We start from the raw sequence: 12,537 nt of genomic DNA on the forward strand, positions 1-12,537 counted from the left end.
TAAATCACTTGTAAAGCGAAGAAAATCAAGTTGCCATCGATTTTCTGATAGCAACACACAAGACAAAATAGAAGGAAAGTACAAGCCAAGCCAAGGATTTTATATGCAGTGATTTTTAAGCATCAAGACCATAAAAACAAAATAGTAAACATTCAAAAACTCAAGACTATTTTCCTTAGCAACCGTCCCCCAAGAATCTACTAATGAGAGCACAAGTTGCATCCAGCCATAGGATAATTGGGGAATTTCAGCAAGAATTGAATATATTGAAATCTAAAATAAAAATGGAGATAAAGGTGGACGCATGTAAATGTCATGTGTTGTACAAAGTGGAAATACAGAAAGGGAAAATAAAATGAATATAGCCACCCACTGCCACACAGGTAATAAGTAGGAGTCAAAAAAATAGCTAAAGAAAGTTTCTCAAATTCAGCACAATTGACATTTCAGGTCAGATCATTTTTGTTTGTTTGTTTGTATGTTTGCTTTAGGACTCTGTTGTCCTGTGTGCCATAGTATACTTAGCAGCACTCTAGGCCTCTACCCATTGGGTGCACCTCTCTCCCATTTGTAACAATTAAAAATGTTTCCTGACATTGCCAAATTCCCGCTAGGGGGAAAAAAACCCTCAGACACACACACACACACACACACACACACACACACACACACACACATACACACACACTCCCCTCACCTTGCCTCTATTGAGAACCACTAATGTGAATCTAAAATAGCAAGAGCGTAAGTAGAAAAAGAGAGTATTAAGTAGGAGTCAAAAAAATAGCTAAAGAAAGTTTCTCAAATTCAGCACAATTGACATTTCAGGTCAGATCATTTTTGTTTGTTTGTTTGTATGTTTGCTTTAGGACTCTGTTGTCCTGTGTGCCATAGTATACTTAGCAGCACTCTAGGCCTCCCCCCATTGGGTGCACCTCTCTCCCATTTGTAACAATTAAAAATGTTTCCTGACATTGCCAAATTCCCGCTAGGGGGAAAAAAACCTCACACACACACACACACACACACACACACACACACACACACACACACACACACATACACACACACTCCCCTCACCTTGCCTCTATTGAGAACCACTAATGTGAATCTAAAATAGCAAGAGCGTAAGTAGAAAAAAAGAGAGTATTAGGCATCCTATAAATATATTGTTATAAAAGTAACCACTAGAATAAAAATACAAATTCTGTCAAATATGAATACAAATATTTTCATTTATTATTTTATGAAAAAACAAAACAAAATAAGAGAATACCAATAGTTAATACACTGTGTGTCACTATCGTCAAAGTAGTTATTCAGAGTACAAGCCATCAACAAAAAAGATTCTTACAAAGAAGAAACAAATGATATTAGCACAAAATTTTCTTTTCAATGAACTAAGAGAAACTAGTAGTATGAATGAAATAAATTAGCACATATATTAAAATATTTTTGAAACAATGAAATAGGTAATTGGGAGAACCATCTGAACCTCTCCCCACTATTTTCCTAGCTTCCATTTTGCTCCTCATTTGCATATATATAATTTTTTTTCAGTTTCTCATATAAGAGAAACCATGTGATATTCACGCTTGAGTGATTTACTTCACTTAATATTATGTTCTCAAATTGCAGTCATTTACCTACTAATTCCTCAAGTTAATCTTTCTTAATGGCAGAGTAGTGTTCCTTTGTGTACATTTTTTTTTCCTTACCCATTCTTCTGTTCACGGACATATACACTGTTTCCAAGATCTAGCTTTGACAAACACAGACTTGCATGTATCACTGTAATATGATGACTTTAACTCTTGGGAAGATATCTTGAATGAGAAAGCTGGATCAAATGGAATTTCTTCATTTAGTTGTTTGAGAAACCTCCACACTAATTTCCATGGTGATTGTACTAGTTTACCTTCCCACCAACAATGCATTAGAGTTCCTTTTTCCACACATCTTTGACAGCATTTATTATTATTAGATTTTTTATGATAACCATTCTTTCTGAGGTAAAACTACTCAAAACAGTTTTAATTTGTGTTTCTCTAATGACCAGTAATGTCGAATCTTTTTAAGTTGGTCATTTGTATTTCTTCCTCTGAGAAGTGTCTCTTCATTTCAGTTGCCCATTTTTTATTAGGTCTTTTATTTGGGAGGAGTCTAATTCTTTAAATTCTTTTTACATCCTGGATATTAATCCTCTGTTCGAGGAATAGATGGCAAAACAAAATTTTCCCATTCTGTATATTGTGTCTTCACTCTGTTGGCTGTTTCCTTTGCTGTGCAGAAGCTTTTTAATTTGATGTAGTCCCATCTGTTGATTCTTGATGTTCTTTCTTGTGCAACTGGGGTTTTGTTCAAAAAGTCCTTGCTTATTCCTATGTCTTTAAGAGTTTGGCCTATTTTAACTTCCAGCAGACTGAGGACTTCTAACATTTAGGTCTTTGATCTGTTTTTATTTTAGCTTAGTACATGGTAAGATATAAGGATCTAGACTCAATCTGCTGCATGTGGATATCCAATTTTCCCAGCACCATTTATAAAGAAGCTATCTTTCCTCCAGTGTATGTTTTTGGCTCCTTATTCAAAGACCCAACGACTTTACATGCCTGGAATTGTTTCTGCTTCATCTATCCTGTTCCATTGATCCACACGCCTGTTTTTTTCCAGAACCATGCTAGTTTGTTTTTGGTTTTGGTTGTTTGTTTGTTTTTGGTACCAGAGATCAAACTCAGGTCCTTGTGCTCACGAGGCAGGCAGCAGAACCACTGAGCTAAATCCCTGCCCATGCTGTTTTAATCATTGTCACTTTATAATATAACTTCAAATCTGGGTTTGTAATGCCACCTGCTTTGCTCTTGCTACCCAGGATTGCTTTTGATACTCTGGGTCTCTTCTAGTTCCCTATGAATTGTAGGATTCTTTTCTTTAGATCTGTGAAAAGTGCCACTGTTATTTTGATTGGGATTGCATTAATCTGTATATAAGTTCTGGAAGTGTAACCATCTTGATTATATTGGTTCTGCCTATCTAGGAGCAGGGGGTATCTTTCTATTTTCTGACATCCTCCTCAATTTCCATTTTCTTTTTTTTTTATTGAGTTTATTGGTACATTTAGGGATACAGTACAGTTACATTCATTGTTGGGATCATGTACCTTTACATGGCAAGTCTTGATTCTCATTTTTTTCCCCTTACCCCTCCCTTCACCCCCTCCTCCCCTCTCAATTTCCATTTTCAAGGTGAGATAATTTTCATTGCAAAGATGTTTCACTTCCTTGGTTGGGTTAATTCCTAAGCATTTAATTTTTTGATGTTTGTAATACACTAATTTTAAAGTATACAAAATCTCCAGTTGTGGAAAAACCATTAACTATGACAAATGCACAAAGTAAACACAACATAAAATTATATGACAGATCTGAGAACAAATATAGCCATCATATGATTAAATGCAAAGAATTTTCAAACTAGCTCACAAAGTAAACCTCAATTCTTTGCTGTAACAAGAAGCATACGTAAAAGAAAGTGAGTTAAAATAGCAATAGCAGGTATGTGGAAGCAAAGCTTCAAGAATCACCATCTTGATACCAGATGATATAGAATTTATCCCACCAGCGTTAAACAAGACAAAGAAGGACATTTCAAAGGAGACAATTCGCAATGAAGGTGTCATAAATAGTAATAACTATGCACCAATTAAGAAGCAACCACCTTCCATAAAGTAGAAATCAGGAGGTGCAAAGCAATACAGATGGTAATAAAAATTTAACTCATCACACTCAATTCACGACAGATCAAGGAAATGACAGTGAGGTTGCAGAAGACCTAATCAAAATAATCATGAGGAAGTTTTTATGAGTGATGCCAAACCTGCAACTCAATATTAGAGAATATATTTTCTATTTATGTGTTTGTTTATTTATTTATTTATTTATTTATTTATTTATTTATTTTTGGTATCAGGGATCAAACTCAGGACCTTGCGCTTGCCAGGCAGATGCAGCACCACTGAGCTAAATCCCCGGCCCTGAAAATATATTTTCTTTTAAAGCAATACCTGAAACACTCATGCAAACACCTTCATATGTAAAGAATTCTTACAACTGAAGAAAGTAAGACTATGTACCATGAATAAAAATAATCAAGAACTATGAAAAAAACAAGAGAAGACTTTTAAATATATGAAAAGACGATCGGTTTCACTCCTTGGAGATAATGTTCTTGCTATAATATCAGCAAAATTCCAAAAGGTAGAACGAGATGTGCATGAAACCAGCACTTTAATTATCCTCTGGTCCAACTCATGGAAGGCAATTTGACAATATATAACAAAAATTCACAACTATTCATTCCTGGTCCCAACACTACCACTTATAGGAATTTTCCTGAAGATGTGAACACTCAAATCCAAAATAATACATATACAATATGTCAGCAGTATTGTTTACAAAAGCAAAAGATTAAAAACAACCTTAATGTATAAGGTAGAAGACTTCTTGCACAAACCGGAGTAAATCTCACAAGATGAAGTATTATATGGCTGTTAAAAAAGCCAATTGAGCAGGGCCAGGGATTTAGTTCAGTGGGTCTGCCACCTGTCTTGCAAGCTCAAGGACACGAGTTGGATCCCCAGTACCCCCCCAAAAAAAGAGTCCCCACTCATTATAAATATAGTACTCAAAACTTCAGCCAGAACAAAAATTCAGCAAGAAAAAGAAATAAAATGGTTATAAGTAAGAAAGGAGAAGTCTAACTCTCCTTACTTACAGATGACATGATCCTTTATATAGGACCAAAAAAAACTTCACCAGAAGACTCTCAGAATTAATAAACAGACGCCTTGTGTGGGCGCCTTTTCCTCTGTGCCGTGCGACTCAGCCCAGGAAACTTGTTTTTGCCCGGAGCTGCCATGAGTCAAAGGAACCAGGTGTCATAGGTAAGACCTGCCGGGTCCGCTTTCCTGTCCCGCTTCAAGGAGCCAATCGGCTACCGGGAAGGGCCCACCGTGGAGAACAAGAGAATCCAGCCTCAGCTCCCACATGCAGGGGTGATCACAGTGACAAAGAAGATGGACAGCCCCAAGTGGTGGTTTTAAAAAGGGAGACCTGACACCTTGCAGAAGTTATGAAAATTAAACCAGACGCAAAGGCTGCCGAACAGACTCAATCTCCCCTGGAATGGATTTTAACATACTTTTCCTCCAATAATCACATGGTTTAGACTCATCAGTTTCTCACTTATTAGGAAGACCGTCTGCGTGACTTTTGCACGTGTTAGGATGACATAATACTTTCCATAGAAAACCCCGAAACCTGAAAGTTTCTAGATTTGATAACCAAAACCTGGTGTAGCTGGATACAGAGTCGACACAAAAATCAAGAGCCTTCCTGTAAACGAGGAACAGTCTCATGGAGAGAGAAGTTAGAGAAACAAGATAGCATCCCAAAGAATGAAATACCTAGGAATCAATCTAACAAAGGCAGTAAAACATTGAAAACTACAGCACTCTGAAAAAGGAAATTGAAGAGGATAGCAAAATGGAAAAATATCCACTGTTCTTGGATAGGATGAACCAATGTAGTGAAATGGCAAGGGCCAGGAATTCAGCTCAGCAGCACAGCGCCTGCCTGGCAACCGCAAGGTTCTGAGTTCAATCCCGGGTACCAAAAAAATAAAAGAAAAAACAAAAAGAAAATGGCCATGCCTCCAAAATCATTATACAGATTCAGTGTAATCCCAATCAAAATTCCAACAGCATATCTCACAGAATTAGAAAATACAATTTCAAAATTTATTTGAAACCAGAAGAGATCTAGAATAGCAAAGGCAATTCTGGGCAACAAAGGCAAGGTAGGGGGTGTCACAATCCCTGACTAAATTAAACTTACAAAGCTACGGAGATTAAAAACAGCATGGCATATTGAGGCCATACACTTAAGTGAAATAAATGAGACACACATGTAAATACCGAATAGTTTCTCTGATGTGAAAAACTAAAAGTGTAATAAGATCCAAATTGTATAACTGATAATGTGAAATAGGAAAAGGGCTAAAGGTGTAGGGGAAGTGGGAAGGGTAGGGGAAAGGAAAGAAGGGACAAGAAAAAATATGAGAAAAGGAAAAAATGGAAACAAAGTCTTTGTAAATAGGGGAGGGGGTGAAGGGAGGTCAGGGGTATGGGGAAAAAATAAGAACCAAGATCTCTCAAGTAAAGGTACAAGATCCCAATGATAAAAATGTGATAGATATTATTTTGCCATAAAGAAGGATAAATTTGAGTCATTTGTAGGATAATGCATCGAGTTTGAAACCATAATGCTAAGTGAAATAAATCAAACACAGAAGGACAAATGTTACATGGCTTCTCTTATATAAGAAACCCATAATAGAAGTAATTTAAAGAGCAAAATAAAAAGAGAAATGGTAGGAAACAAGGAAGTAAACTTTGTGCAGATGGGAAAGGAATCTAGGGGAGGGGGAGAGGGGAAGAGGAAGCAAAATTGTCAAGATGTGATATGTATGCATATACCAGTCCCCCAAGATGAATGTCATTATTTTGTATCACAAATATCTATATCAACAATGAAAAAGAAATAAAACAGGACCCCAAGAGAAACATATTTTCTCCTTCCCAGAGGTAACCAGTATCACACTTCTAACGCGATAGATTAACTTGCCTCTCTTCAAAGTGAAATCAAGTGTTCGCTTCCGCACCTCATATACAAAGTGAAATCAAATTAAAATTTCAAAGTTTCAAAAAAGGATAATGAGGAAGACTCCCAAGGGCTAATCTGATTATCAAGATGTAATATTACAAGGTGGAAAAATATTAAGGGTAGAAGAGTATATACTTTGGCACTCTTTATATAGAAGGAAGGAATTAATTTACAAATTGAGAACAAAATGAAACGTATCTTCTTATGGAGTTGAATAATTACAAAATACTATCTTGAATGATTTTTTAAAAGTACAATTTAACTATATCTCCCTAAGAAAATAGGACTAAGGACAAAAAGAACTGCAATTAATGGTGTTCAGAAATGATATCGGTGGCGATGATATTGATGTTTTATCTTTGCATTGTCTGTGTGATATGAGAAAAAGTATATTATTTTGTTGGTGTCACTGGGAAGTGAGATTTTTTTCCAAGAAAGGATATTAGTATTTTAAGTAGATGAAGTTAACTAAAACTCTGTGGTCTGAAATTGAAGTTGAAATACCATTATGATCTTATGATGTGTCTGTGTGTGTGTTTAGATATATACAAAGCATATGCCTGTACACATGTGTATATGTACATGAAACTAGGAGATTCCTATATGCATATATTTGTATATACAGCTTTGTTAACTGAACAGACCTAGAAACAAGGAATATTTCAGTTTCACGGAACACACTCAGCTCCCAAACCATGGTTTTTTGTTTTGGTTTTTTGTTGTTTGTTTGTTTTTTGTTTGGTTGGTTGGGGTTTTTTTTGGTACCAGGGATCTAACTCACATCCTTGTGCTTGCAAGGCAGGCAGCAGTATAATGTGTTAAATCCCAGCCCCCCAAACTGTGTTTTCTAAATACTATTTTCCAAAAAAATAAAATAACCAGGTTTCTTTTGGAGAAATGGTTGATTCTAGGTCTCACCGCAGGAAACATAAAATATCACTCCAGAAAAGAGGAAAGTACATAAAGTCACATTAAGGGAACTCAAGAATTAACCTCAAGAGGCTTCTTTCTACTGGAAAAATAAGGGGCAAGTTGAGCACCAATTTTAAAAAAGACAGAAACATAGTGAATATGCTTGAGTTTATGAGTTTATAATAATACATTCTGAAAATTCACTGGTTACTTCTAAAAAATATTAAGGGGCCAGTTCATTATTTTGAGAACCAGGAAATCAAAGGGAAATTTTAAGTTGTGTGTATTTGTGGTGTTGTGACATGTTCTGAAATACACATACATTGTTAAATGGCTAAATCAAGGTAATTCATAAATGAATTGCTTCACATATGTGTCATTAATTTGTAGTGAGAAAAGTCTATTTAAAATATATTCTTTTGGCATTTTCAAGTATGTAATACATTGTTACTCAGTATATCTTTTGAATTTACTTCTCCTGTCTAACTAAAATTTTCTATCTTTTGACTAACATCACCCCAGTCACCCCCACTTGGTATCCTGCTTACCTCCAATCCCCACTTCTATAATTTTGACATTTTTAGATTCCACATGTAAGTGAGATCATGAAATTTTGGCTTTCTGTCCTTAGTTTATTTCATTTAGTATAGTATCATTCACGTTGTTGCAAATGTCAGGGCTTCCCTACTTTTTAAGGCTGAGTAGCATTCTACTGTACACCACATTTTCTTTATCCATTCATTTTTTGATGGAACCTGGATTATTCTTTAGTGCCTGTTTTGAATAGTATGCAATGAATAACTGCCTATTTTTCAATTGCCTGATGGAACTATAGTTTGTATCACAATCCCCTTTATTGGGCATTTCAATGATGAAATGTTTTGTCATCATATTGCTGTTGTGAACAACACATAACAATGTTGGTTTAGTCCCTAACTGATAATTAATTTATTCTGATTATGTTTGCTTTTTCTTTCTGCAAAAGTCAATAGTATGAATGTAGGTAATACAGAGTACAACAATTAATCCTGTCAATATGGTTGGCTAGAAGACAGTATAACACACTTCCAGGTGAATCTGAGTGGGTCGTGGAGATGCGAACTTAGACCTAGATCTAGTTTCTGGCCCCTCCCTTTCTTCCCCTGATCTCTTCTCCCTCAGTGTCATGAGTTGAGCAACTTTCTTCTGCCATGACCTTCTGTTACACTGTTCCTGCTTGAAAGTTAGATGACCAAAGCTAAACCTCTGAAACAGGAGTCAAATGCTAACCTCTCCACTTTTAATTTGCTGGTGTTAAAAAAAAGTAGGTTGTCCCATGACAAAAAACAGACTAATACACAAAAGTTTCATTATTGGATTCTTTCATAATTGAGATTATGCTAGAAAGCTGCAACAAAAGACAACTGTAAGAAATAAAAGAATATTGGTAGGAATGACTGTAATTCTCAATGTTGGTGCCTAAACTGGGTATGAAAGGACATGAAGACAAGGAGAAAGTAATGGATAGAGTAGAGGGAACGAGAGATCTAAAGTCCTTAAGTACATTTCTCTTAATTGCAAAGAAGAGGAATCATAGCTCAAGCTAACTTTACAAGAAAATACATTGGCTCACAAAGCCCAGCAACCAGGTGAGCTTCGGGATTAGCTTAGGCAGTATCTCCAGCTCTATTTGGCTGGGATTCCTTTCCCTGTACTGTGTGTGTGGCTTTGGCTCCAGGAAGGCTTCTCCTAAAGTGATAAAAAGATAAAATGGATTTTCTAGTGAAGCTCCTCAATCTTGCTTCTCATTGGCACATGGTGGACTATCCATTCCTAAATCTATCCATGTTATCATAGGAGTGTCATCGCTGATTAACTTATTGTGTGCGTGGGTGGAGAAGGAGTGAAGGGGATAGAATTACCTTTGGATGAAGCCTGGCCACATTAGAAGTGGGAGTAGGGGAAGTCCTGAGACACATAAGCTTCATGAGAGGAGTAAGTTAATTAAAACTGCAGTGTTCTTAGGAATACCAGCAGTGTCCAGCACAGACACTAAGAAATAAACCTGGAATAACAGATTATGATGAGTGTTATGAGGAAAAGCAGTGGGTGGGGAGATGATACAGATCAGAGTAGGAGTTAGGGATTGGATTTCCGTGACTTAAATTGAATCCTAAAAGGCGAGTGGGATTTAGCCAAGAGATGGATGCATGAGAAAGCATTCCAAGTAGCAGAAACCATACATGCGAAGTTTGGGGAGGGCTCAGACTGCTGGAGGAACAGAAAGGTGATCGAAGTTGCTAAAGTATGGTAAAGTAGGAGGTACAGAGTGACAGAAGATGAGTGCAAAATCACGCATCTGCAATGGGAAGTCGAGTAACAGGACATGCTACTTGGGGAGCTTGGTTGAAGACAGCCAAGTATAAACATAGGAAAACTAGTTAGGAAGCTGCAATCAACCAGGTGGGAGTGATGGCTGCCAGGATAAAGACCATACCAGTAGAAATGAAGAGAAATGGATGCAGTTGAGAGATCTTTGCGAGTCATGCTCCATATGACTTGGTGATTGGTTGGATGTTTAGGCAAGGGAGAGAGAAGATGCAAGGGTGACTCCTAGATGTCTGGCTTGATCAACTAGATCAATGATGATACACTACTGGAATGAAGTGGTAGGAGGGCTGGAGAATGGGCTCACAAGGAAATTGGTATGGACATGCTGAGCTCTAGAGGAGATACCAATAATTAGTTGTGTAATAAATACTCAGAAGACAGAGCTAAGGAGAGAGAGCATTGCCTAGATTAGTTGAAGTGATATCAGAGGTAGTGGTTCAAGGACTAAACTGTGCTAGCGGCAGCCATGAAGTCAAAAATAGCTATCCAGATGACCCTCCTGTGGACATCAGAATCATCCATGATGGGGGCAAGAGTTGGGATGCAAGGGATAACTAGACAAGGGTGGGGAAGTCTCAGTGAACACAGAAGAATGACTAGGAAGTGGGAGCTGACATGGACAGGAGAATAATACTGGGTGATACCGAGGAACGGCACTGGCATCAAAGGGCAGGGGCTTCCAAACCTCAAGGTGGACTGCTGGTTCAGAGTACAGCCCTAGGGCCAAACTGCTGCATCTACGTTCAAATCTGGGCTTTCCCACTTAACTGTGTTACCTAAAGCAAGTTTCTAACCTGAGCTTCTCTTCTCCCTTTGCAAAACAGGGATGAATCAACACTATCACATGAAGTTGTGAAGCTGAAATCAGTCATCCACTGAAGGTCTTTAGGGCCTATTGAGACATTAGCTCTGAATTATTGGTGAAATGAATAGAGAGCAAGAGTAGCAACCTGGAGGTGGTAGGGAGGAGTAAAGAGGACAACAACCCTACTTTCCTACTGAGAGGCACTTGGCTGTGAGCAAACAAGCAGGCTCCAAAGGAAGGAGGAACTTCCAGAGAAAGCCATTTTCATAGACCACGGGTAGGGGAAGGGTTAAGTGAAGCAATGGAAGTATTCTGGAGGTTGGCTAATGGGGAGCAGAACTTCAAAGCAGCTGATGACCAAGTTTGTGGGGGAAACAGGAGTCTGAAGAGTTTCGCTTGAAACAGAAGCAGCAGCCCCGGGCATTAGGGGAAAATGATCAATTCAATCACCAACGTGAGGGAGGCTGAGTAAAGGCAAATCCTAACACTGGAAGAAAGATCCAGTGGAGGACAATGATCTTATCATTCTCATAGAATTCATCCGTAGGTCTCTCTTTTTTGGTGGACAGCAAGACAAGGTCCAGGAAAATGGGTGCAGAACAGCAGCCTCTGAAGAGGCACAAATAACACTGGGCAAGGAACAAGAGTTGGGTCATCCAGCATGATGGGGTGGCAGTGCTGGGGTAGACTTTGGCCTTTATAAAATACAGGTCTGCATGGATAAGCCGTTACTGGCCCATATGTCTAGCCATATGGCAGGCAACAAAATCCATCTTCCACACCCCAGAATCCAGCAGAGACCAAGAATAAAGCTGGAAAGTTTCAAGAGTGGAAATAGTATATTTTAGCAGGCAACCACCTTTCTTTTAGTCCTTTCTACTGTAGACTAGTAAGAAAGAGCACTGAACTAGCACCCAGGAGGTCTAGTTGAAAGGCTTCTGCTAGTCCACCTCTATGTTCGTTGGATTGTGGACTTCTGGACAAGTTATTATGAGCCTTATCTGGAAAATAAATGTAATAACTTTACCTTGTATACTTCACATAAGGTTTCAATGAGATAAACTCAAGAGATTTTGAAGACAGTGGTACAGTTGTGAGGACTGTGATTTTAACTTCTCTTCTTCATCCTATTCTGGTATCAGAAACATAGTCCCAGTTACCAGAACCCAGTTCAGTTCTTTGATCAATTACCTGCTCTCAGGTTTTCAGGTTTGCTGTTGCTTTGTTTGGTATACACAGCCCATCATTCAATGTATTTCCCTAGCAGAGCCATAATGGGCCATGTAAGGCTTGGGCTCATGGAAAGAGGTAGACTTGGGGCAGCAAGTACACTGTCCATGCTTCTCAGATGATGACAGGAGGGCAGCCCCATCTCACGCTTGCACAGAGCATAAACTGTGTCTGGCCAGCTTATGAGAAAAGAAAAGCCATGCACTGATAGGACTGAATTACCTGGATCCTCATCCAAGCGCTCCACACAATTGCCTGGTGGGTCTGAACAAGTCCCTAGCATCTAATAGCCTTATCAGGAGTCTTTTCTGGTTCCAATGCCCTAGATTAGTGCTGAGACTAGAATCACAATGCAAGCCACAAATGAATGTGTGATTTAAATTTTTCTGGGAGTTGCTTTAGAAAAATAAAAAGAAATGGGTGATGTTAATTTAATAACATACTTTATTGAACCTAACATATTCAAAATATTATCCTTTCACTATGTAACCAGTAAAA

This window comes from Fukomys damarensis, unplaced genomic scaffold (genome assembly GCF_012274545.1).
Source record: "Fukomys damarensis isolate Sample0158 unplaced genomic scaffold, DMR_v1.0_HiC HiC_scaffold_23, whole genome shotgun sequence".
Taxonomy (NCBI): Eukaryota; Metazoa; Chordata; class Mammalia; order Rodentia; family Bathyergidae; genus Fukomys; species Fukomys damarensis.